This window comes from Idiotropiscis lumnitzeri, chromosome 5, assembly GCF_059441095.1.
Source record: "Idiotropiscis lumnitzeri isolate Australia: NSW breed Sydney's pygmy pipehorse chromosome 5, RoL_Ilum_1.0, whole genome shotgun sequence".
In the NCBI taxonomy this organism is placed as follows: Eukaryota; Metazoa; Chordata; class Actinopteri; order Syngnathiformes; family Syngnathidae; genus Idiotropiscis; species Idiotropiscis lumnitzeri.
The window spans coordinates 4,797,819-4,821,572 of record NC_142395.1 but is presented as its reverse complement, the minus strand read 5'-3'; the positions used below and the strand labels follow the sequence as shown (position 1 = coordinate 4,821,572).

General features: G+C 42.5%; 21 non-coding genes across 21 annotated transcripts; all 21 read right to left on the bottom strand.

Annotated features, from left to right (window-relative positions):
- Window positions 1-381: 381 nt before the first annotated feature.
- Window positions 382-500, bottom strand: LOC148336109 (5S ribosomal RNA). Its single transcript, XR_015843527.1, has one exon. It is a non-coding gene; the product is annotated as a 5S ribosomal RNA (ribosomal RNA).
- Window positions 501-1,509: 1,009 nt separating this feature from the next.
- On the bottom strand, window positions 1,510-1,628 carry LOC148336108 (5S ribosomal RNA). The gene has a single exon (XR_015843526.1). It is a non-coding gene; the product is annotated as a 5S ribosomal RNA (ribosomal RNA).
- A 1,009-nt stretch (window positions 1,629-2,637) lies between these two features.
- On the bottom strand, window positions 2,638-2,756 carry LOC148336107 (5S ribosomal RNA). Its single transcript, XR_015843525.1, has one exon. It is a non-coding gene; the product is annotated as a 5S ribosomal RNA (ribosomal RNA).
- Window positions 2,757-3,765: 1,009 nt separating this feature from the next.
- On the bottom strand, window positions 3,766-3,884 carry LOC148336106 (5S ribosomal RNA). The gene has a single exon (XR_015843524.1). It is a non-coding gene; the product is annotated as a 5S ribosomal RNA (ribosomal RNA).
- Window positions 3,885-4,893: 1,009 nt separating this feature from the next.
- On the bottom strand, window positions 4,894-5,012 carry LOC148336105 (5S ribosomal RNA). The gene has a single exon (XR_015843523.1). It is a non-coding gene; the product is annotated as a 5S ribosomal RNA (ribosomal RNA).
- A 1,009-nt stretch (window positions 5,013-6,021) lies between these two features.
- Window positions 6,022-6,140, bottom strand: LOC148336104 (5S ribosomal RNA). Its single transcript, XR_015843522.1, has one exon. It is a non-coding gene; the product is annotated as a 5S ribosomal RNA (ribosomal RNA).
- A 1,009-nt stretch (window positions 6,141-7,149) lies between these two features.
- LOC148336103 (5S ribosomal RNA) lies at window positions 7,150-7,268 on the bottom strand. Its single transcript, XR_015843520.1, has one exon. It is a non-coding gene; the product is annotated as a 5S ribosomal RNA (ribosomal RNA).
- Window positions 7,269-8,277: 1,009 nt separating this feature from the next.
- Window positions 8,278-8,396, bottom strand: LOC148336102 (5S ribosomal RNA). The gene has a single exon (XR_015843519.1). It is a non-coding gene; the product is annotated as a 5S ribosomal RNA (ribosomal RNA).
- Window positions 8,397-9,405: 1,009 nt separating this feature from the next.
- LOC148336101 (5S ribosomal RNA) lies at window positions 9,406-9,524 on the bottom strand. The gene has a single exon (XR_015843518.1). It is a non-coding gene; the product is annotated as a 5S ribosomal RNA (ribosomal RNA).
- A 1,009-nt stretch (window positions 9,525-10,533) lies between these two features.
- LOC148336100 (5S ribosomal RNA) lies at window positions 10,534-10,652 on the bottom strand. Its single transcript, XR_015843517.1, has one exon. It is a non-coding gene; the product is annotated as a 5S ribosomal RNA (ribosomal RNA).
- A 1,009-nt stretch (window positions 10,653-11,661) lies between these two features.
- Window positions 11,662-11,780, bottom strand: LOC148336099 (5S ribosomal RNA). The gene has a single exon (XR_015843516.1). It is a non-coding gene; the product is annotated as a 5S ribosomal RNA (ribosomal RNA).
- Window positions 11,781-12,789: 1,009 nt separating this feature from the next.
- Window positions 12,790-12,908, bottom strand: LOC148336098 (5S ribosomal RNA). Its single transcript, XR_015843515.1, has one exon. It is a non-coding gene; the product is annotated as a 5S ribosomal RNA (ribosomal RNA).
- Window positions 12,909-13,917: 1,009 nt separating this feature from the next.
- LOC148336097 (5S ribosomal RNA) lies at window positions 13,918-14,036 on the bottom strand. Its single transcript, XR_015843514.1, has one exon. It is a non-coding gene; the product is annotated as a 5S ribosomal RNA (ribosomal RNA).
- A 1,009-nt stretch (window positions 14,037-15,045) lies between these two features.
- Window positions 15,046-15,164, bottom strand: LOC148336096 (5S ribosomal RNA). Its single transcript, XR_015843513.1, has one exon. It is a non-coding gene; the product is annotated as a 5S ribosomal RNA (ribosomal RNA).
- Window positions 15,165-16,173: 1,009 nt separating this feature from the next.
- LOC148336095 (5S ribosomal RNA) lies at window positions 16,174-16,292 on the bottom strand. The gene has a single exon (XR_015843512.1). It is a non-coding gene; the product is annotated as a 5S ribosomal RNA (ribosomal RNA).
- Window positions 16,293-17,301: 1,009 nt separating this feature from the next.
- On the bottom strand, window positions 17,302-17,420 carry LOC148336094 (5S ribosomal RNA). The gene has a single exon (XR_015843511.1). It is a non-coding gene; the product is annotated as a 5S ribosomal RNA (ribosomal RNA).
- Window positions 17,421-18,429: 1,009 nt separating this feature from the next.
- On the bottom strand, window positions 18,430-18,548 carry LOC148336093 (5S ribosomal RNA). The gene has a single exon (XR_015843509.1). It is a non-coding gene; the product is annotated as a 5S ribosomal RNA (ribosomal RNA).
- A 1,009-nt stretch (window positions 18,549-19,557) lies between these two features.
- LOC148336092 (5S ribosomal RNA) lies at window positions 19,558-19,676 on the bottom strand. The gene has a single exon (XR_015843508.1). It is a non-coding gene; the product is annotated as a 5S ribosomal RNA (ribosomal RNA).
- A 1,009-nt stretch (window positions 19,677-20,685) lies between these two features.
- LOC148336091 (5S ribosomal RNA) lies at window positions 20,686-20,804 on the bottom strand. The gene has a single exon (XR_015843507.1). It is a non-coding gene; the product is annotated as a 5S ribosomal RNA (ribosomal RNA).
- Window positions 20,805-21,813: 1,009 nt separating this feature from the next.
- Window positions 21,814-21,932, bottom strand: LOC148336090 (5S ribosomal RNA). Its single transcript, XR_015843506.1, has one exon. It is a non-coding gene; the product is annotated as a 5S ribosomal RNA (ribosomal RNA).
- Window positions 21,933-22,941: 1,009 nt separating this feature from the next.
- On the bottom strand, window positions 22,942-23,060 carry LOC148336089 (5S ribosomal RNA). The gene has a single exon (XR_015843505.1). It is a non-coding gene; the product is annotated as a 5S ribosomal RNA (ribosomal RNA).
- Between the last annotated feature and the right edge of the window lie 694 nt (window positions 23,061-23,754).

The following is a 23,754-nucleotide window of genomic DNA, read 5'->3' as shown; positions in this document are numbered from 1 at the left end:
TTTATTGCATTCAGTAAACACCATTTTTTAAAATTGATTCATTAACTTTTTATTTAGTAAACACTCACTGCACCAACCCAACCGGACTGCATCGGGTCATATGTCTGCTACACCTGTAGACTCCGAGGGTACCCTTTTGGTCAATGTGTGGCTCCGGAGCCACAGTCAAGTCTCCAGACACGCATTTGCAAATTGCCACACGCATTTGCGAGTCGTCCACGGCGAGACTGTAGCAACACCCAAAGGCAGAGGACGCTGAATGTTGGCATTTTGTGCTCTCAGCCTGTCAGGCGAATATGTGGAAATTTATAAAAAAGCAGCTCGCATACTTGCTTACATTTGTCAAAGTTATTTTTATTTATTTATTTTTTGCGGTGCAAAAGCTTACAGCACCTGGTATTCCCAGGCGGTCTCCCATCCAAGTACTAACCAGGCCCGACCCTGCTTAGCTTCCGAGATCGGACGAGATCGGGCGTTCTCAGGGTAGTATGGCCGTAAGCGAGAATTCCCTCCAAAATTTTGCATTTTATACATGTGGTCTTTATTGTGGCAAATACTTCAATCCAAAAATACGTAACTAGAATCTGAAACTATAACCACAGTCACAAATGTGTCACAACAATCTACAATGCATGATTGAAGTCACAGATATATGACAAATATCAGCAAATGTGTACAATGATTTGTTGGCACATACACATGGTTAAATGCGGACAAAAATCCGTAGATGGGCGACCTGTAAAAACGGGACCTTTTGATTGGCTGTGTTCTTACAGGTGACGTTTGCTACAGTCCTGCCGCGGACGACTCGCAAATGCGTGTGCTGATTTGCAAATGCGTGTCAGGAGACGTGTGTGGCTCCGTAGCTACACATTCGGACCACATGGGGGCACTAATATTATACCAGCCCCGTACCACCAATATATACACCAATAACTTGGGGGGGCGTTCACTGCTATCCACCCATGGTCATGTACCATTTATTTGACATTATTTAAATTAAATTGGAATAAATGGAAGAATAAAGTGGAACTAATAAAATAAGAACCAATGATATAACCAGTGAAGCTAAAAAAAATGAATGAAGCTTCTCCACACCTGCTAATTGCCACATTAACTATACTTCCCTTTATTGCATTCAGTAAACACCATTTTTTAAAATTGATTCATTAACTTTTTATTTAGTAAACACTCACTGCACCAACCCAACCGGACTGCATCGGGTCATATGTCTGCTACACCTGTAGACTCCGAGGGTACCCTTTTGGTCAATGTGTGGCTCCGGAGCCACAGTCAAGTCTCCAGACACGCATTTGCAAATTGCCACACGCATTTGCGAGTCGTCCACGGCGAGACTGTAGCAACACCCAAAGGCAGAGGACGCCGAATGTTGGCATTTTGTGCTCTCAGCCTGTCAGGCGAATATGTGGAAATTTATAAAAAAGCAGCTCGCATACTTGCTTACATTTGTCAAAGTTATTTTTATTTATTTATTTTTTGCGGTGCAAAAGCTTACAGCACCTGGTATTCCCAGGCGGTCTCCCATCCAAGTACTAACCAGGCCCGACCCTGCTTAGCTTCCGAGATCGGACGAGATCGGGCGTTCTCAGGGTAGTATGGCCGTAAGCGAGAATTCCCTCCAACATTTTGCATTTTATACATGTGGTCTTTATTGTGGCAAATACTTCAATCCAAAAATACGTAACAAGAATCTGAAACTATAACCACAGTCACAAATGTGTCACAACAATCTACAATGCATGATTGAAGTCACAGATATATGACAAATATCAGCAAATGTGTACAATGATTTGTTGGCACATACACATGGTTAAATGCGGACAAAAATCCGTAGATGGGCGACCTGTAAAAACGGGACCTTTTGATTGGCTGTGTTCTTACAGGTGACGTTTGCTACAGTCCTGCCGCGGACGACTCGCAAATGCGTGTGCTGATTTGCAAATGCGTGTCAGGAGACGTGTGTGGCTCCGTAGCTACACATTCGGACCACATGGGGGCACTAATATTATACCAGCCCCGTACCACCAATATATACACCAATAACTTGGGGGGGCGTTCACTGCTATCCACCCATGGTCATGTACCATTTATTTGACATTATTTAAATTAAATTGGAATAAATGGAAGAATAAAGTGGAACTAATAAAATAAGAACCAATGATATAACCAGTGAAGCTAAAAAAAATGAATGAAGCTTCTCCACACCTGCTAATTGCGACATTAACTATACTTCCCTTTATTGCATTCAGTAAACACCATTTTTTAAAATTGATTCATTAACTTTTTATTTAGTAAACACTCACTGCACCAACCCAACCGGACTGCATCGGGTCATATGTCTGCTACACCTGTAGACTCCGAGGGTACCCTTTTGGTCAATGTGTGGCTCCGGAGCCACAGTCAAGTCTCCAGACACGCATTTGCAAATTGCCACACGCATTTGCGAGTCGTCCACGGCGAGACTGTAGCAACACCCAAAGGCAGAGGACGCTGAATGTTGGCATTTTGTGCTCTCAGCCTGTCAGGCGAATATGTGGAAATTTATAAAAAAGCAGCTCGCATACTTGCTTACATTTGTCAAAGTTATTTTTATTTATTTATTTTTTGCGGTGCAAAAGCTTACAGCACCTGGTATTCCCAGGCGGTCTCCCATCCAAGTACTAACCAGGCCCGACCCTGCTTAGCTTCCGAGATCGGACGAGATCGGGCGTTCTCAGGGTAGTATGGCCGTAAGCGAGAATTCCCTCCAAAATTTTGCATTTTATACATGTGGTCTTTATTGTGGCAAATACTTCAATCCAAAAATACGTAACTAGAATCTGAAACTATAACCACAGTCACAAATGTGTCACAACAATCTACAATGCATGATTGAAGTCACAGATATATGACAAATATCAGCAAATGTGTACAATGATTTGTTGGCACATACACATGGTTAAATGCGGACAAAAATCCGTAGATGGGCGACCTGTAAAAACGGGACCTTTTGATTGGCTGTGTTCTTACAGGTGACGTTTGCTACAGTCCTGCCGCGGACGACTCGCAAATGCGTGTGCTGATTTGCAAATGCGTGTCAGGAGACGTGTGTGGCTCCGTAGCTACACATTCGGACCACATGGGGGCACTAATATTATACCAGCCCCGTACCACCAATATATACACCAATAACTTGGGGGGGCGTTCACTGCTATCCACCCATGGTCATGTACCATTTATTTGACATTATTTAAATTAAATTGGAATAAATGGAAGAATAAAGTGGAACTAATAAAATAAGAACCAATGATATAACCAGTGAAGCTAAAAAAAATGAATGAAGCTTCTCCACACCTGCTAATTGCGACATTAACTATACTTCCCTTTATTGCATTCAGTAAACACCATTTTTTAAAATTGATTCATTAACTTTTTATTTAGTAAACACTCACTGCACCAACCCAACCGGACTGCATCGGGTCATATGTCTGCTACACCTGTAGACTCCGAGGGTACCCTTTTGGTCAATGTGTGGCTCCGGAGCCACAGTCAAGTCTCCAGACACGCATTTGCAAATTGCCACACGCATTTGCGAGTCGTCCACGGCGAGACTGTAGCAACACCCAAAGGCAGAGGACGCTGAATGTTGGCATTTTGTGCTCTCAGCCTGTCAGGCGAATATGTGGAAATTTATAAAAAAGCAGCTCGCATACTTGCTTACATTTGTCAAAGTTATTTTTATTTATTTATTTTTTGCGGTGCAAAAGCTTACAGCACCTGGTATTCCCAGGCGGTCTCCCATCCAAGTACTAACCAGGCCCGACCCTGCTTAGCTTCCGAGATCGGACGAGATCGGGCGTTCTCAGGGTAGTATGGCCGTAAGCGAGAATTCCCTCCAAAATTTTGCATTTTATACATGTGGTCTTTATTGTGGCAAATACTTCAATCCAAAAATACGTAACAAGAATCTGAAACTATAACCACAGTCACAAATGTGTCACAACAATCTACAATGCATGATTGAAGTCACAGATATATGACAAATATCAGCAAATGTGTACAATGATTTGTTGGCACAAACACATGGTTAAATGCGGACAAAAATCCGTAGATGGGCGACCTGTAAAAACGGGACCTTTTGATTGGCTGTGTTCTTACAGGTGACGTTTGCTACAGTCCTGCCGCGGACGACTCGCAAATGCGTGTGCTGATTTGCAAATGCGTGTCAGGAGACGTGTGTGGCTCCGTAGCTACACATTCGGACCACATGGGGGCACTAATATTATACCAGCCCCGTACCACCAATATATACACCAATAACTTGGGGGGGCGTTCACTGCTATCCACCCATGGTCATGTACCATTTATTTGACATTATTTAAATTAAATTGGAATAAATGGAAGAATAAAGTGGAACTAATAAAATAAGAACCAATGATATAACCAGTGAAGCTAAAAAAAATGAATGAAGCTTCTCCACACCTGCTAATTGCGACATTAACTATACTTCCCTTTATTGCATTCAGTAAACACCATTTTTTAAAATTGATTCATTAACTTTTTATTTAGTAAACACTCACTGCACCAACCCAACCGGACTGCATCGGGTCATATGTCTGCTACACCTGTAGACTCCGAGGGTACCCTTTTGGTCAATGTGTGGCTCCGGAGCCACAGTCAAGTCTCCAGACACGCATTTGCAAATTGCCACACGCATTTGCGAGTCGTCCACGGCGAGACTGTAGCAACACCCAAAGGCAGAGGACGCTGAATGTTGGCATTTTGTGCTCTCAGCCTGTCAGGCGAATATGTGGAAATTTATAAAAAAGCAGCTCGCATACTTGCTTACATTTGTCAAAGTTATTTTTATTTATTTATTTTTTGCGGTGCAAAAGCTTACAGCACCTGGTATTCCCAGGCGGTCTCCCATCCAAGTACTAACCAGGCCCGACCCTGCTTAGCTTCCGAGATCGGACGAGATCGGGCGTTCTCAGGGTAGTATGGCCGTAAGCGAGAATTCCCTCCAAAATTTTGCATTTTATACATGTGGTCTTTATTGTGGCAAATACTTCAATCCAAAAATACGTAACTAGAATCTGAAACTATAACCACAGTCACAAATGTGTCACAACAATCTACAATGCATGATTGAAGTCACAGATATATGACAAATATCAGCAAATGTGTACAATGATTTGTTGGCACATACACATGGTTAAATGCGGACAAAAATCCGTAGATGGGCGACCTGTAAAAACGGGACCTTTTGATTGGCTGTGTTCTTACAGGTGACGTTTGCTACAGTCCTGCCGCGGACGACTCGCAAATGCGTGTGCTGATTTGCAAATGCGTGTCAGGAGACGTGTGTGGCTCCGTAGCTACACATTCGGACCACATGGGGGCACTAATATTATACCAGCCCCGTACCACCAATATATACACCAATAACTTGGGGGGGCGTTCACTGCTATCCACCCATGGTCATGTACCATTTATTTGACATTATTTAAATTAAATTGGAATAAATGGAAGAATAAAGTGGAACTAATAAAATAAGAACCAATGATATAACCAGTGAAGCTAAAAAAAATGAATGAAGCTTCTCCACACCTGCTAATTGCCACATTAACTATACTTCCCTTTATTGCATTCAGTAAACACCATTTTTTAAAATTGATTCATTAACTTTTTATTTAGTAAACACTCACTGCACCAACCCAACCGGACTGCATCGGGTCATATGTCTGCTACACCTGTAGACTCCGAGGGTACCCTTTTGGTCAATGTGTGGCTCCGGAGCCACAGTCAAGTCTCCAGACACGCATTTGCAAATTGCCACACGCATTTGCGAGTCGTCCACGGCGAGACTGTAGCAACACCCAAAGGCAGAGGACGCTGAATGTTGGCATTTTGTGCTCTCAGCCTGTCAGGCGAATATGTGGAAATTTATAAAAAAGCAGCTCGCATACTTGCTTACATTTGTCAAAGTTATTTTTATTTATTTATTTTTTGCGGTGCAAAAGCTTACAGCACCTGGTATTCCCAGGCGGTCTCCCATCCAAGTACTAACCAGGCCCGACCCTGCTTAGCTTCCGAGATCGGACGAGATCGGGCGTTCTCAGGGTAGTATGGCCGTAAGCGAGAATTCCCTCCAAAATTTTGCATTTTATACATGTGGTCTTTATTGTGGCAAATACTTCAATCCAAAAATACGTAACTAGAATCTGAAACTATAACCACAGTCACAAATGTGTCACAACAATCTACAATGCATGATTGAAGTCACAGATATATGACAAATATCAGCAAATGTGTACAATGATTTGTTGGCACATACACATGGTTAAATGCGGACAAAAATCCGTAGATGGGCGACCTGTAAAAACGGGACCTTTTGATTGGCTGTGTTCTTACAGGTGACGTTTGCTACAGTCCTGCCGCGGACGACTCGCAAATGCGTGTGCTGATTTGCAAATGCGTGTCAGGAGACGTGTGTGGCTCCGTAGCTACACATTCGGACCACATGGGGGCACTAATATTATACCAGCCCCGTACCACCAATATATACACCAATAACTTGGGGGGGCGTTCACTGCTATCCACCCATGGTCATGTACCATTTATTTGACATTATTTAAATTAAATTGGAATAAATGGAAGAATAAAGTGGAACTAATAAAATAAGAACCAATGATATAACCAGTGAAGCTAAAAAAAATGAATGAAGCTTCTCCACACCTGCTAATTGCGACATTAACTATACTTCCCTTTATTGCATTCAGTAAACACCATTTTTTAAAATTGATTCATTAACTTTTTATTTAGTAAACACTCACTGCACCAACCCAACCGGACTGCATCGGGTCATATGTCTGCTACACCTGTAGACTCCGAGGGTACCATTTTGGTCAATGTGTGGCTCCGGAGCCACAGTCAAGTCTCCAGACACGCATTTGCAAATTGCCACACGCATTTGCGAGTCGTCCACGGCGAGACTGTAGCAACACCCAAAGGCAGAGGACGCTGAATGTTGGCATTTTGTGCTCTCAGCCTGTCAGGCGAATATGTGGAAATTTATAAAAAAGCAGCTCGCATACTTGCTTACATTTGTCAAAGTTATTTTTATTTATTTATTTTTTGCGGTGCAAAAGCTTACAGCACCTGGTATTCCCAGGCGGTCTCCCATCCAAGTACTAACCAGGCCCGACCCTGCTTAGCTTCCGAGATCGGACGAGATCGGGCGTTCTCAGGGTAGTATGGCCGTAAGCGAGAATTCCCTCCAAAATTTTGCATTTTATACATGTGGTCTTTATTGTGGCAAATACTTCTATCCAAAAATACGTAACAAGAATCTGAAACTATAACCACAGTCACATATGTGTCACAACAATCTACAATGCATGATTGAAGTCACAGATATATGACAAATATCAGCAAATGTGTACAATGATTTGTTGGCACATAAACATTGTTAAATGCGGACAAAAATCCGTAGATGGGCGACCTGTAAAAACGGGACCTTTTGATTGGCTGTGTTCTTACAGGTGACGTTTGCTACAGTCCTGCCGCGGACGACTCGCAAATGCGTGTGCTGATTTGCAAATGCGTGTCAGGAGACGTGTGTGGCTCCGTAGCTACACATTCGGACCACATGGGGGCACTAATATTATACCAGCCCCGTACCACCAATATATACACCAATAACTTGGGGGGGCGTTCACTGCTATCCACCCATGGTCATGTACCATTTATTTGACATTATTTAAATTAAATTGGAATAAATGGAAGAATAAAGTGGAACTAATAAAATAAGAACCAATGATATAACCAGTGAAGCTAAAAAAAATGAATGAAGCTTCTCCACACCTGCTAATTGCGACATTAACTATACTTCCCTTTATTGCATTCAGTAAACACCATTTTTTAAAATTGATTCATTAACTTTTTATTTAGTAAACACTCACTGCACCAACCCAACCGGACTGCATCGGGTCATATGTCTGCTACACCTGTAGACTACGAGGGTACCCTTTTGGTCAATGTGTGGCTCCGGAGCCACAGTCAAGTCTCCAGACACGCATTTGCAAATTGCCACACGCATTTGCGAGTCGTCCACGGCGAGACTGTAGCAACACCCAAAGGCAGAGGACGCTGAATGTTGGCATTTTGTGCTCTCAGCCTGTCAGGCGAATATGTGGAAATTTATAAAAAAGCAGCTCGCATACTTGCTTACATTTGTCAAAGTTATTTTTATTTATTTATTTTTTGCGGTGCAAAAGCTTACAGCACCTGGTATTCCCAGGCGGTCTCCCATCCAAGTACTAACCAGGCCCGACCCTGCTTAGCTTCCGAGATCGGACGAGATCGGGCGTTCTCAGGGTAGTATGGCCGTAAGCGAGAATTCCCTCCAAAATTTTGCATTTTATACATGTGGTCTTTATTGTGGCAAATACTTCAATCCAAAAATACGTAACTAGAATCTGAAACTATAACCACAGTCACAAATGTGTCACAACAATCTACAATGCATGATTGAAGTCACAGATATATGACAAATATCAGCAAATGTGTACAATGATTTGTTGGCACATACACATGGTTAAATGCGGACAAAAATCCGTAGATGGGCGACCTGTAAAAACGGGACCTTTTGATTGGCTGTGTTCTTACAGGTGACGTTTGCTACAGTCCTGCCGCGGACGACTCGCAAATGCGTGTGCTGATTTGCAAATGCGTGTCAGGAGACGTGTGTGGCTCCGTAGCTACACATTCGGACCACATGGGGGCACTAATATTATACCAGCCCCGTACCACCAATATATACACCAATAACTTGGGGGGGCGTTCACTGCTATCCACCCATGGTCATGTACCATTTATTTGACATTATTTAAATTAAATTGGAATAAATGGAAGAATAAAGTGGAACTAATAAAATAAGAACCAATGATATAACCAGTGAAGCTAAAAAAAATGAATGAAGCTTCTCCACACCTGCTAATTGCCACATTAATTATACTTCCCTTTATTGCATTCAGTAAACACCATTTTTTAAAATTGATTCATTAACTTTTTATTTAGTAAACACTCACTGCACCAACCCAACCGGACTGCATCGGGTCATATGTCTGCTACACCTGTAGACTCCGAGGGTACCCTTTTGGTCAATGTGTGGCTCCGGAGCCACAGTCAAGTCTCCAGACACGCATTTGCAAATTGCCACACGCATTTGCGAGTCGTCCACGGCGAGACTGTAGCAACACCCAAAGGCAGAGGACGCTGAATGTTGGCATTTTGTGCTCTCAGCCTGTCAGGCGAATATGTGGAAATTTATAAAAAAGCAGCTCGCATACTTGCTTACATTTGTCAAAGTTATTTTTATTTATTTATTTTTTGCGGTGCAAAAGCTTACAGCACCTGGTATTCCCAGGCGGTCTCCCATCCAAGTACTAACCAGGCCCGACCCTGCTTAGCTTCCGAGATCGGACGAGATCGGGCGTTCTCAGGGTAGTATGGCCGTAAGCGAGAATTCCCTCCAAAATTTTGCATTTTATACATGTGGTCTTTATTGTGGCAAATACTTCAATCCAAAAATACGTAACTAGAATCTGAAACTATAACCACAGTCACAAATGTGTCACAACAATCTACAATGCATGATTGAAGTCACAGATATATGACAAATATCAGCAAATGTGTACAATGATTTGTTGGCATATACACATGGTTAAATGCGGACAAAAATCCGTAGATGGGCGACCTGTAAAAACGGGACCTTTTGATTGGCTGTGTTCTTACAGGTGACGTTTGCTACAGTCCTGCCGCGGACGACTCGCAAATGCGTGTGCTGATTTGCAAATGCGTGTCAGGAGACGTGTGTGGCTCCGTAGCTACACATTCGGACCACATGGGGGCACTAATATTATACCAGCCCCGTACCACCAATATATACACTAATAACTTGGGGGGGCGTTCACTGCTATCCACCCATGGTCATGTACCATTTATTTGACATTATTTAAATTAAATTGGAATAAATGGAAGAATAAAGTGGAACTAATAAAATAAGAACTAATGATATAACCAGTGAAGCTAAAAAAAATGAATGAAGCTTCTCCACACCTGCTAATTGCCACATTAACTATACTTCCCTTTATTGCATTCAGTAAACACCATTTTTTAAAATTGATTCATTAACTTTTTATTTAGTAAACACTCACTGCACCAACCCAACCGGACTGCATCGGGTCATATGTCTGCTACACCTGTAGACTCCGAGGGTACCCTTTTGGTCAATGTGTGGCTCCGGAGCCACAGTCAAGTCTCCAGACACGCATTTGCAAATTGCCACACGCATTTGCGAGTCGTCCACGGCGAGACTGTAGCAACACCCAAAGGCAGAGGACGCTGAATGTTGGCATTTTGTGCTCTCAGCCTGTCAGGCGAATATGTGGAAATTTATAAAAAAGCAGCTCGCATACTTGCTTACATTTGTCAAAGTTATTTTTATTTATTTATTTTTTGCGGTGCAAAAGCTTACAGCACCTGGTATTCCCAGGCGGTCTCCCATCCAAGTACTAACCAGGCCCGACCCTGCTTAGCTTCCGAGATCGGACGAGATCGGGCGTTCTCAGGGTAGTATGGCCGTAAGCGAGAATTCCCTCCAAACTTTTGCATTTTATACATGTGGTCTTTATTGTGGCAAATACTTCAATCCAAAAATACGTAACAAGAATCTGAAACTATAACCACAGTCACAAATGTGTCACAACAATCTACAATGCATGATTGAAGTCACAGATATATGACAAATATCAGCAAATGTGTACAATGATTTGTTGGCACATACACATGGTTAAATGCGGACAAAAATCCGTAGATGGGCGACCTGTAAAAACGGGACCTTTTGATTGGCTGTGTTCTTACAGGTGACGTTTGCTACAGTCCTGCCGCGGACGACTCGCAAATGCGTGTGCTGATTTGCAAATGCGTGTCAGGAGACGTGTGTGGCTCCGTAGCTACACATTCGGACCACATGGGGGCACTAATATTATACCAGCCCCGTACCACCAATATATACACCAATAACTTGGGGGGGCGTTCACTGCTATCCACCCATGGTCATGTACCATTTATTTGACATTATTTAAATTAAATTGGAATAAATGGAAGAATAAAGTGGAACTAATAAAATAAGAACCAATGATATAACCAGTGAAGCTAAAAAAAATGAATGAAGCTTCTCCACACCTGCTAATTGCGACATTAACTATACTTCCCTTTATTGCATTCAGTAAACACCATTTTTTAAAATTGATTCATTAACTTTTTATTTAGTAAACACTCACTGCACCAACCCAACCGGACTGCATCGGGTCATATGTCTGCTACACCTGTAGACTCCGAGGGTACCCTTTTGGTCAATGTGTGGCTCCGGAGCCACAGTCAAGTCTCCAGACACGCATTTGCAAATTGCCACACGCATTTGCGAGTCGTCCACGGCGAGACTGTAGCAACACCCAAAGGCAGAGGACGCTGAATGTTGGCATTTTGTGCTCTCAGCCTGTCAGGCGAATATGTGGAAATTTATAAAAAAGCAGCTCGCATACTTGCTTACATTTGTCAAAGTTATTTTTATTTATTTATTTTTTGCGGTGCAAAAGCTTACAGCACCTGGTATTCCCAGGCGGTCTCCCATCCAAGTACTAACCAGGCCCGACCCTGCTTAGCTTCCGAGATCGGACGAGATCGGGCGTTCTCAGGGTAGTATGGCCGTAAGCGAGAATTCCCTCCAAAATTTTGCATTTTATACATGTGGTCTTTATTGTGGCAAATACTTCAATCCAAAAATACGTAACTGGAATCTGAAACTATAACCACAGTCACAAATGTGTCACAACAATCTACAATGCATGATTGAAGTCACAGATATATGACAAATATCAGCAAATGTGTACAATGATTTGTTGGCACATACACATGGTTAAATGCGGACAAAAATCCGTAGATGGGCGACCTGTAAAAACGGGACCTTTTGATTGGCTGTGTTCTTACAGGTGACGTTTGCTACAGTCCTGCCGCGGACGACTCGCAAATGCGTGTGCTGATTTGCAAATGCGTGTCAGGAGACGTGTGTGGCTCCGTAGCTACACATTCGGACCACATGGGGGCACTAATATTATACCAGCCCCGTACCACCAATATATACACTAATAACTTGGGGGGGCGTTCACTGCTATCCACCCATGGTCATGTACCATTTATTTGACATTATTTAAATTAAATTGGAATAAATGGAAGAATAAAGTGGAACTAATAAAATAAGAACCAATGATATAACCAGTGAAGCTAAAAAAAATGAATGAAGCTTCTCCACACCTGCTAATTGCCACATTAACTATACTTCCCTTTATTGCATTCAGTAAACACCATTTTTTAAAATTGATTCATTAACTTTTTATTTAGTAAACACTCACTGCACCAACCCAACCGGACTGCATCGGGTCATATGTCTGCTACACCTGTAGACTCCGAGGGTACCCTTTTGGTCAATGTGTGGCTCCGGAGCCACAGTCAAGTCTCCAGACACGCATTTGCAAATTGCCACACGCATTTGCGAGTCGTCCACGGCGAGACTGTAGCAACACCCAAAGGCAGAGGACGCTGAATGTTGGCATTTTGTGCTCTCAGCCTGTCAGGCGAATATGTGGAAATTTATAAAAAAGCAGCTCGCATACTTGCTTACATTTGTCAAAGTTATTTTTATTTATTTATTTTTTGCGGTGCAAAAGCTTACAGCACCTGGTATTCCCAGGCGGTCTCCCATCCAAGTACTAACCAGGCCCGACCCTGCTTAGCTTCCGAGATCGGACGAGATCGGGCGTTCTCAGGGTAGTATGGCCGTAAGCGAGAATTCCCTCCAAAATTTTGCATTTTATACATGTGGTCTTTATTGTGGCAAATACTTCAATCCAAAAATACGTAACAAGAATCTGAAACTATAACCACAGTCACAAATGTGTCACAACAATCTACAATGCATGATTGAAGTCACAGATATATGACAAATATCAGCAAATGTGTACAATGATTTGTTGGCACATACACATGGTTAAATGCGGACAAAAATCCGTAGATGGGCGACCTGTAAAAACGGGACCTTTTGATTGGCTGTGTTCTTACAGGTGACGTTTGCTACAGTCCTGCCGCGGACGACTCGCAAATGCGTGTGCTGATTTGCAAATGCGTGTCAGGAGACGTGTGTGGCTCCGTAGCTACACATTCGGACCACATGGGGGCACTAATATTATACCAGCCCCGTACCACCAATATATACACCAATAACTTGGGGGGGCGTTCACTGCTATCCACCCATGGTCATGTACCATTTATTTGACATTATTTAAATTAAATTGGAATAAATGGAAGAATAAAGTGGAACTAATAAAATAAGAACCAATGATATAACCAGTGAAGCTAAAAAAAATGAATGAAGCTTCTCCACACCTGCTAATTGCGACATTAACTATACTTCCCTTTATTGCATTCAGTAAACACCATTTTTTAAAATTGATTCATTAACTTTTTATTTAGTAAACACTCACTGCACCAACCCAACCGGACTGCATCGGGTCATATGTCTGCTACACCTGTAGACTCCGAGGGTACCCTTTTGGTCAATGTGTGGCTCCGGAGCCACAGTCAAGTCTCCAGACACGCATTTGCAAATTGCCACACGCATTTGCGAGTCGTCCACGGCGAGACTGTAGCAACACCCAAAGGCAGAGGACGCTGAATGTTGGCATTTTGTGCTCTCAGCCTGTCAGGCGAATATGTGGAAATTTATAAAAAAGCAGCTCGCATACTTGCTTACATTTGTCAAAGTTATTTTTATTTATTTATTTTTTGCGGTGCAAAAGCTTACAGCACCTGGTATTCCCAGGCGGTCTCCCATCCAAGTACTAACCAGGCCCGACCCTGCTTAGCTTCCGAGATCGGACGAGATCGGGCGTTCTCAGGGTAGTATGGCCGTAAGCGAGAATTCCCTCCAAAATTTTGCATTTTATACATGTGGTCTTTATTGTGGCAAATACTTCAATCCAAAAATACGTAACTAGAATCTGAAACTATAACCACAGTCACAAATGTGTCACAACAATCTACAATGCATGATTGAAGTCACAGATATATGACAAATATCAGCAAATGTGTACAATGATTTGTTGGCACATACACATGGTTAAATGCGGACAAAAATCCGTAGATGGGCGACCTGTAAAAACGGGACCTTTTGATTGGCTGTGTTCTTACAGGTGACGTTTGCTACAGTCCTGCCGCGGACGACTCGCAAATGCGTGTGCTGATTTGCAAATGCGTGTCAGGAGACGTGTGTGGCTCCGTAGCTACACATTCGGACCACATGGGGGCACTAATATTATACCAGCCCCGTACCACCAATATATACACCAATAACTTGGGGGGGCGTTCACTGCTATCCACCCATGGTCATGTACCATTTATTTGACATTATTTAAATTAAATTGGAATAAATGGAAGAATAAAGTGGAACTAATAAAATAAGAACCAATGATATAACCAGTGAAGCTAAAAAAAATGAATGAAGCTTCTCCACACCTGCTAATTGCCACATTAACTATACTTCCCTTTATTGCATTCAGTAAACACCATTTTTTAAAATTGATTCATTAACTTTTTATTTAGTAAACACTCACTGCACCAACCCAACCGGACTGCATCGGGTCATATGTCTGCTACACCTGTAGACTACGAGGGTACCCTTTTGGTCAATGTGTGGCTCCGGAGCCACAGTCAAGTCTCCAGACACGCATTTGCAAATTGCCACACGCATTTGCGAGTCGTCCACGGCGAGACTGTAGCAACACCCAAAGGCAGAGGACGCTGAATGTTGGCATTTTGTGCTCTCAGCCTGTCAGGCGAATATGTGGAAATTTATAAAAAAGCAGCTCGCATACTTGCTTACATTTGTCAAAGTTATTTTTATTTATTTATTTTTTGCGGTGCAAAAGCTTACAGCACCTGGTATTCCCAGGCGGTCTCCCATCCAAGTACTAACCAGGCCCGACCCTGCTTAGCTTCCGAGATCGGACGAGATCGGGCGTTCTCAGGGTAGTATGGCCGTAAGCGAGAATTCCCTCCAAAATTTTGCATTTTATACATGTGGTCTTTATTGTGGCAAATACTTCAATCCAAAAATACGTAACTAGAATCTGAAACTATAACCACAGTCACAAATGTGTCACAACAATCTACAATGCATGATTGAAGTCACAGATATATGACAAATATCAGCAAATGTGTACAATGATTTGTTGGCACATACACATGGTTAAATGCGGACAAAAATCCGTAGATGGGCGACCTGTAAAAACGGGACCTTTTGATTGGCTGTGTTCTTACAGGTGACGTTTGCTACAGTCCTGCCGCGGACGACTCGCAAATGCGTGTGCTGATTTGCAAATGCGTGTCAGGAGACGTGTGTGGCTCCGTAGCTACACATTCGGACCACATGGGGGCACTAATATTATACCAGCCCCGTACCACCAATATATACACCAATAACTTGGGGGGGCGTTCACTGCTATCCACCCATGGTCATGTACCATTTATTTGACATTATTTAAATTAAATTGGAATAAATGGAAGAATAAAGTGGAACTAATAAAATAAGAACCAATGATATAACCAGTGAAGCTAAAAAAAATGAATGAAGCTTCTCCACACCTGCTAATTGCCACATTAACTATACTTCCCTTTATTGCATTCAGTAAACACCATTTTTTAAAATTGATTCATTAACTTTTTATTTAGTAAACACTCACTGCACCAACCCAACCGGACTGCATCGGGTCATATGTCTGCTACACCTGTAGACTCCGAGGGTACCCTTTTGGTCAATGTGTGGCTCCGGAGCCACAGTCAAGTCTCCAGACACGCATTTGCAAATTGCCACACGCATTTGCGAGTCGTCCACGGCGAGACTGTAGCAACACCCAAAGGCAGAGGACGCCGAATGTTGGCATTTTGTGCTCTCAGCCTGTCAGGCGAATATGTGGAAATTTATAAAAAAGCAGCTCGCATACTTGCTTACATTTGTCAAAGTTATTTTTATTTATTTATTTTTTGCGGTGCAAAAGCTTACAGCACCTGGTATTCCCAGGCGGTCTCCCATCCAAGTACTAACCAGGCCCGACCCTGCTTAGCTTCCGAGATCGGACGAGATCGGGCGTTCTCAGGGTAGTATGGCCGTAAGCGAGAATTCCCTCCAAAATTTTGCATTTTATACATGTGGTCTTTATTGTGGCAAATACTTCAATCCAAAAATACGTAACTAGAATCTGAAACTATAACCACAGTCACAAATGTGTCACAACAATCTACAATGCATGATTGAAGTCACAGATATATGACAAATATCAGCAAATGTGTACAATGATTTGTTGGCACATACACATGGTTAAATGCGGACAAAAATCCGTAGATGGGCGACCTGTAAAAACGGGACCTTTTGATTGGCTGTGTTCTTACAGGTGACGTTTGCTACAGTCCTGCCGCGGACGACTCGCAAATGCGTGTGCTGATTTGCAAATGCGTGTCAGGAGACGTGTGTGGCTCCGTAGCTACACATTCGGACCACATGGGGGCACTAATATTATACCAGCCCCGTACCACCAATATATACACCAATAACTTGGGGGGGCGTTCACTGCTATCCACCCATGGTCATGTACCATTTATTTGACATTATTTAAATTAAATTGGAATAAATGGAAGAATAAAGTGGAACTAATAAAATAAGAACCAATGATATAACCAGTGAAGCTAAAAAAAATGAATGAAGCTTCTCCACACCTGCTAATTGCCACATTAACTATACTTCCCTTTATTGCATTCAGTAAACACCATTTTTTAAAATTGATTCATTAACTTTTTATTTAGTAAACACTCACTGCACCAACCCAACCGGACTGCATCGGGTCATATGTCTGCTACACCTGTAGACTCCGAGGGTACCCTTTTGGTCAATGTGTGGCTCCGGAGCCACAGTCAAGTCTCCAGACACGCATTTGCAAATTGCCACACGCATTTGCGAGTCGTCCACGGCGAGACTGTAGCAACACCCAAAGGCAGAGGACGCTGAATGTTGGCATTTTGTGCTCTCAGCCTGTCAGGCGAATATGTGGAAATTTATAAAAAAGCAGCTCGCATACTTGCTTACATTTGTCAAAGTTATTTTTATTTATTTATTTTTTGCGGTGCAAAAGCTTACAGCACCTGGTATTCCCAGGCGGTCTCCCATCCAAGTACTAACCAGGCCCGACCCTGCTTAGCTTCCGAGATCGGACGAGATCGGGCGTTCTCAGGGTAGTATGGCCGTAAGCGAGAATTCCCTCCAAAATTTTGCATTTTATACATGTGGTCTTTATTGTGGCAAATACTTCAATCCAAAAATACGTAACAAGAATCTGAAACTATAACCACAGTCACAAATGTGTCACAACAATCTACAATGCATGATTGAAGTCACAGATATATGACAAATATCAGCAAATGTGTACAATGATTTGTTGGCACATACACATGGTTAAATGCGGACAAAAATCCGTAGATGGGCGACCTGTAAAAACGGGACCTTTTGATTGGCTGTGTTCTTACAGGTGACGTTTGCTACAGTCCTGCCGCGTACGACTCGCAAATGCGTGTGCTGATTTGCAAATGCGTGTCAGGAGACGTGTGTGGCTCCGTAGCTACACATTCGGACCACATGGGGGCACTAATATTATACCAGCCCCGTACCACCAATATATACACCAATAACTTGGGGGGGCGTTCACTGCTATCCACCCATGGTCATGTACCATTTATTTGACATTATTTAAATTAAATTGGAATAAATGGAAGAATAAAGTGGAACTAATAAAATAAGAACCAATGATATAACCAGTGAAGCTAAAAAAAATGAATGAAGCTTCTCCACACCTGCTAATTGCGACATTAACTATACTTCCCTTTATTGCATTCAGTAAACACCATTTTTTAAAATTGATTCATTAACTTTTTATTTAGTAAACACTCACTGCACCAACCCAACCGGACTGCATCGGGTCATATGTCTGCTACACCTGTAGACTCCGAGGGTACCCTTTTGGTCAATGTGTGGCTCCGGAGCCACAGTCAAGTCTCCAGACACGCATTTGCAAATTGCCACACGCATTTGCGAGTCGTCCACGGCGAGACTGTAGCAACACCCAAAGGCAGAGGACGCTGAATGTTGGCATTTTGTGCTCTCAGCCTGTCAGGCGAATATGTGGAAATTTATAAAAAAGCAGCTCGCATACTTGCTTACATTTGTCAAAGTTATTTTTATTTATTTATTTTTTGCGGTGCAAAAGCTTACAGCACCTGGTATTCCCAGGCGGTCTCCCATCCAAGTACTAACCAGGCCCGACCCTGCTTAGCTTCCGAGATCGGACGAGATCGGGCGTTCTCAGGGTAGTATGGCCGTAAGCGAGAATTCCCTCCAAAATTTTGCATTTTATACATGTGGTCTTTATTGTGGCAAATACTTCAATCCAAAAATACGTAACTAGAATCTGAAACTATAACCACAGTCACAAATGTGTCACAACAATCTACAATGCATGATTGAAGTCACAGATATATGACAAATATCAGCAAATGTGTACAATGATTTGTTGGCACATACACATGGTTAAATGCGGACAAAAATCCGTAGATGGGCGACCTGTAAAAACGGGACCTTTTGATTGGCTGTGTTCTTACAGGTGACGTTTGCTACAGTCCTGCCGCGGACGACTCGCAAATGCGTGTGCTGATTTGCAAATGCGTGTCAGGAGACGTGTGTGGCTCCGTAGCTACACATTCGGACCACATGGGGGCACTAATATTATACCAGCCCCGTACCACCAATATATACACCAATAACTTGGGGGGGCGTTCACTGCTATCCACCCATGGTCATGTACCATTTATTTGACATTATTTAAATTAAATTGGAATAAATGGAAGAATAAAGTGGAACTAATAAAATAAGAACCAATGATATAACCAGTGAAGCTAAAAAAAATGAATGAAGCTTCTCCACACCTGCTAATTGCCACATTAACTATACTTCCCTTTATTGCATTCAGTAAACACCATTTTTTAAAATTGATTCATTAACTTTTTATTTAGTAAACACTCACTGCACCAACCCAACCGGACTGCATCGGGTCATATGTCTGCTACACCTGTAGACTCCGAGGGTACCCTTTTGGTCAATGTGTGGCTCCGGAGCCACAGTCAAGTCTCCAGACACGCATTTGCAAATTGCCACACGCATTTGCGAGTCGTCCACGGCGAGACTGTAGCAACACCCAAAGGCAGAGGACGCCGAATGTTGGCATTTTGTGCTCTCAGCCTGTCAGGCGAATATGTGGAAATTTATAAAAAAGCAGCTCGCATACTTGCTTACATTTGTCAAAGTTATTTTTATTTATTTATTTTTTGCGGTGCAAAAGCTTACAGCACCTGGTATTCCCAGGCGGTCTCCCATCCAAGTACTAACCAGGCCCGACCCTGCTTAGCTTCCGAGATCGGACGAGATCGGGCGTTCTCAGGGTAGTATGGCCGTAAGCGAGAATTCCCTCCAAAATTTTGCATTTTATACATGTGGTCTTTATTGTGGCAAATACTTCAATCCAAAAATACGTAACTAGAATCTGAAACTATAACCACAGTCACAAATGTGTCACAACAATCTACAATGCATGATTGAAGTCACAGATATATGACAAATATCAGCAAATGTGTACAATGATTTGTTGGCACATACACATGGTTAAATGCGGACAAAAATCCGTAGATGGGCGACCTGTAAAAACGGGACCTTTTGATTGGCTGTGTTCTTACAGGTGACGTTTGCTACAGTCCTGCCGCGGACGACTCGCAAATGCGTGTGCTGATTTGCAAATGCGTGTCAGGAGACGTGTGTGGCTCCGTAGCTACACATTCGGACCACATGGGGGCACTAATATTATACCAGCCCCGTACCACCAATATATACACCAATAACTTGGGGGGGCGTTCACTGCTATCCACCCATGGTCATGTACCATTTATTTGACATTATTTAAATTAAATTGGAATAAATGGAAGAATAAAGTGGAACTAATAAAATAAGAACCAATGATATAACCAGTGAAGCTAAAAAAAATGAATGAAGCTTCTCCACACCTGCTAATTGCGACATTAACTATACTTCCCTTTATTGCATTCAGTAAACACCATTTTTTAAAATTGATTCATTAACTTTTTATTTAGTAAACACTCACTGCACCAACCCAACCGGACTGCATCGGGTCATATGTCTGCTACACCTGTAGACTCCGAGGGTACCCTTTTGGTCAATGTGTGGCTCCGGAGCCACAGTCAAGTCTCCAGACACGCATTTGCAAATTGCCACACGCATTTGCGAGTCGTCCACGGCGAGACTGTAGCAACACCCAAAGGCAGAGGACGCTGAATGTTGGCATTTTGTGCTCTCAGCCTGTCAGGCGAATATGTGGAAATTTATAAAAAAGCAGCTCGCATACTTGCTTACATTTGTCAAAGTTATTTTTATTTATTTATTTTTTGCGGTGCAAAAGCTTACAGCACCTGGTATTCCCAGGCGGTCTCCCATCCAAGTACTAACCAGGCCCGACCCTGCTTAGCTTCCGAGATCGGACGAGATCGGGCGTTCTCAGGGTAGTATGGCCGTAAGCGAGAATTCCCTCCAAAATTTTGCATTTTATACATGTGGTCTTTATTGTGGCAAATACTTCAATCCAAAAATACGTAACAAGAATCTGAAACTATAACCACAGTCACAAATGTGTCACAACAATCTACAATGCATGATTGAAGTCACAGATATATGACAAATATCAGCAAATGTGTACAATGATTTGTTGGCACATACACATGGTTAAATGCGGACAAAAATCCGTAGATGGGCGACCTGTAAAAACGGGACCTTTTGATTGGCTGTGTTCTTACAGGTGACGTTTGCTACAGTCCTGCCGCGGACGACTCGCAAATGCGTGTGCTGATTTGCAAATGCGTGTCAGGAGACGTGTGTGGCTCCGTAGCTACACATTCGGACCACATGGGGGCACTAATATTATACCAGCCCCGTACCACCAATATATACACCAATAACTTGGGGGGGCGTTCACTGCTATCCACCCATGGTCATGTACCATTTATTTGACATTATTTAAATTAAATTGGAATAAATGGAAGAATAAAGTGGAACTAATAAAATAAGAACCAATGATATAACCAGTGAAGCTAAAAAAAATGAATGAAGCTTCTCCACACCTGCTAATTGCGACATTAACTATACTTCCCTTTATTGCATTCAGTAAACACCATTTTTTAAAATTGATTCATTAACTTTTTATTTAGTAAACACTCACTGCACCAACCCAACCGGACTGCATCGGGTCATATGTCTGCTACACCTGTAGACTCCGAGGGTACCCTTTTGGTCAATGTGTGGCTCCGGAGCCACAGTCAAGTCTCCAGACACGCATTTGCAAATTGCCACACGCATTTGCGAGTCGTCCACGGCGAGACTGTAGCAACACCCAAAGGCAGAGGACGCTGAATGTTGGCATTTTGTGCTCTCAGCCTGTCAGGCGAATATGTGGAAATTTATAAAAAAGCAGCTCGCATACTTGCTTACATTTGTCAAAGTTATTTTTATTTATTTATTTTTTGCGGTGCAAAAGCTTACAGCACCTGGTATTCCCAGGCGGTCTCCCATCCAAGTACTAACCAGGCCCGACCCTGCTTAGCTTCCGAGATCGGACGAGATCGGGCGTTCTCAGGGTAGTATGGCCGTAAGCGAGAATTCCCTCCAAAATTTTGCATTTTATACATGTGGTCTTTATTGTGGCAAATACTTCAATCCAAAAATACGTAACTAGAATCTGAAACTATAACCACAGTCACAAATGTGTCACAACAATCTACAATGCATGATTGAAGTCACAGATATATGACAAATATCAGCAAATGTGTACAATGATTTGTTGGCACATACACATGGTTAAATGCGGACAAAAATCCGTAGATGGGCGACCTGTAAAAACGGGACCTTTTGATTGGCTGTGTTCTTACAGGTGACGTTTGCTACAGTCCTGCCGCGGACGACTCGCAAATGCGTGTGCTGATTTGCAAATGCGTGTCAGGAGACGTGTGTGGCTCCGTAGCTACACATTCGGACCACATGGGGGCACTAATATTATACCAGCCCCGTACCACCAATATATACACCAATAACTTGGGGGGGCGTTCACTGCTATCCACCCATGGTCATGTACCATTTATTTGACATTATTTAAATTAAATTGGAATAAATGGAAGAATAAAGTGGAACTAATAAAATAAGAACCAATGATATAACCAGTGAAGCTAAAAAAAATGAATGAAGCTTCTCCACACCTGCTAATTGCCACATTAACTATACTTCCCTTTATTGCATTCAGTAAACACCATTTTTTAAAATTGATTCATTAACTTTTTATTTAGTAAACACTCACTGCACCAACCCAACCGGACTGCATCGGGTCATATGTCTGCTACACCTGTAGACTCCGAGGGTACCCTTTTGGTCAATGTGTGGCTCCGGAGCCACAGTCAAGTCTCCAGACACGCATTTGCAAATTGCCACACGCATTTGCGAGTCGTCCACGGCGAGACTGTAGCAACACCCAAAGGCAGAGGACGCTGAATGTTGGCATTTTGTGCTCTCAGCCTGTCAGGCGAATATGTGGAAATTTATAAAAAAGCAGCTCGCATACTTGCTTACATTTGTCAAAGTTATTTTTATTTATTTATTTTTTGCGGTGCAAAAGCTTACAGCACCTGGTATTCCCAGGCGGTCTCCCATCCAAGTACTAACCAGGCCCGACCCTGCTTAGCTTCCGAGATCGGACGAGATCGGGCGTTCTCAGGGTAGTATGGCCGTAAGCGAGAATTCCCTCCAAAATTTTGCATTTTATACATGTGGTCTTTATTGTGGCAAATACTTCAATCCAAAAATACGTAACAAGAATCTGAAACTATAACCACAGTCACAAATGTGTCACAACAATCTACAATGCATGATTGAAGTCACAGATATATGACAAATATCAGCAAATGTGTACAATGATTTGTTGGCACATACACATGGTTAAATGCGGACAAAAATCCGTAGATGGGCGACCTGTAAAAACGGGACCTTTTGATTGGCTGTGTTCTTACAGGTGACGTTTGCTACAGTCCTGCCGCGGACGACTCGCAAATGCGTGTGCTGATTTGCAAATGCGTGTCAGGAGACGTGTGTGGCTCCGTAGCTACACATTCGGACCACATGGGGGCACTAATATTATACCAGCCCCGTACCACCAATATATACACCAATAACTTGGGGGGGCGTTCACTGCTATCCACCCATGGTCATGTACCATTTATTTGACATTATTTAAATTAAATTGGAATAAATGGAAGAATAAAGTGGAACTAATAAAATAAGAACCAATGATATAACCAGTGAAGCTAAAAAAAATGAATGAAGCTTCTCCACACCTGCTAATTGCGACATTAACTATACTTCCCTTTATTGCATTCAGTAAACACCATTTTTTAAAATTGATTCATTAACTTTTTATTTAGTAAACACTC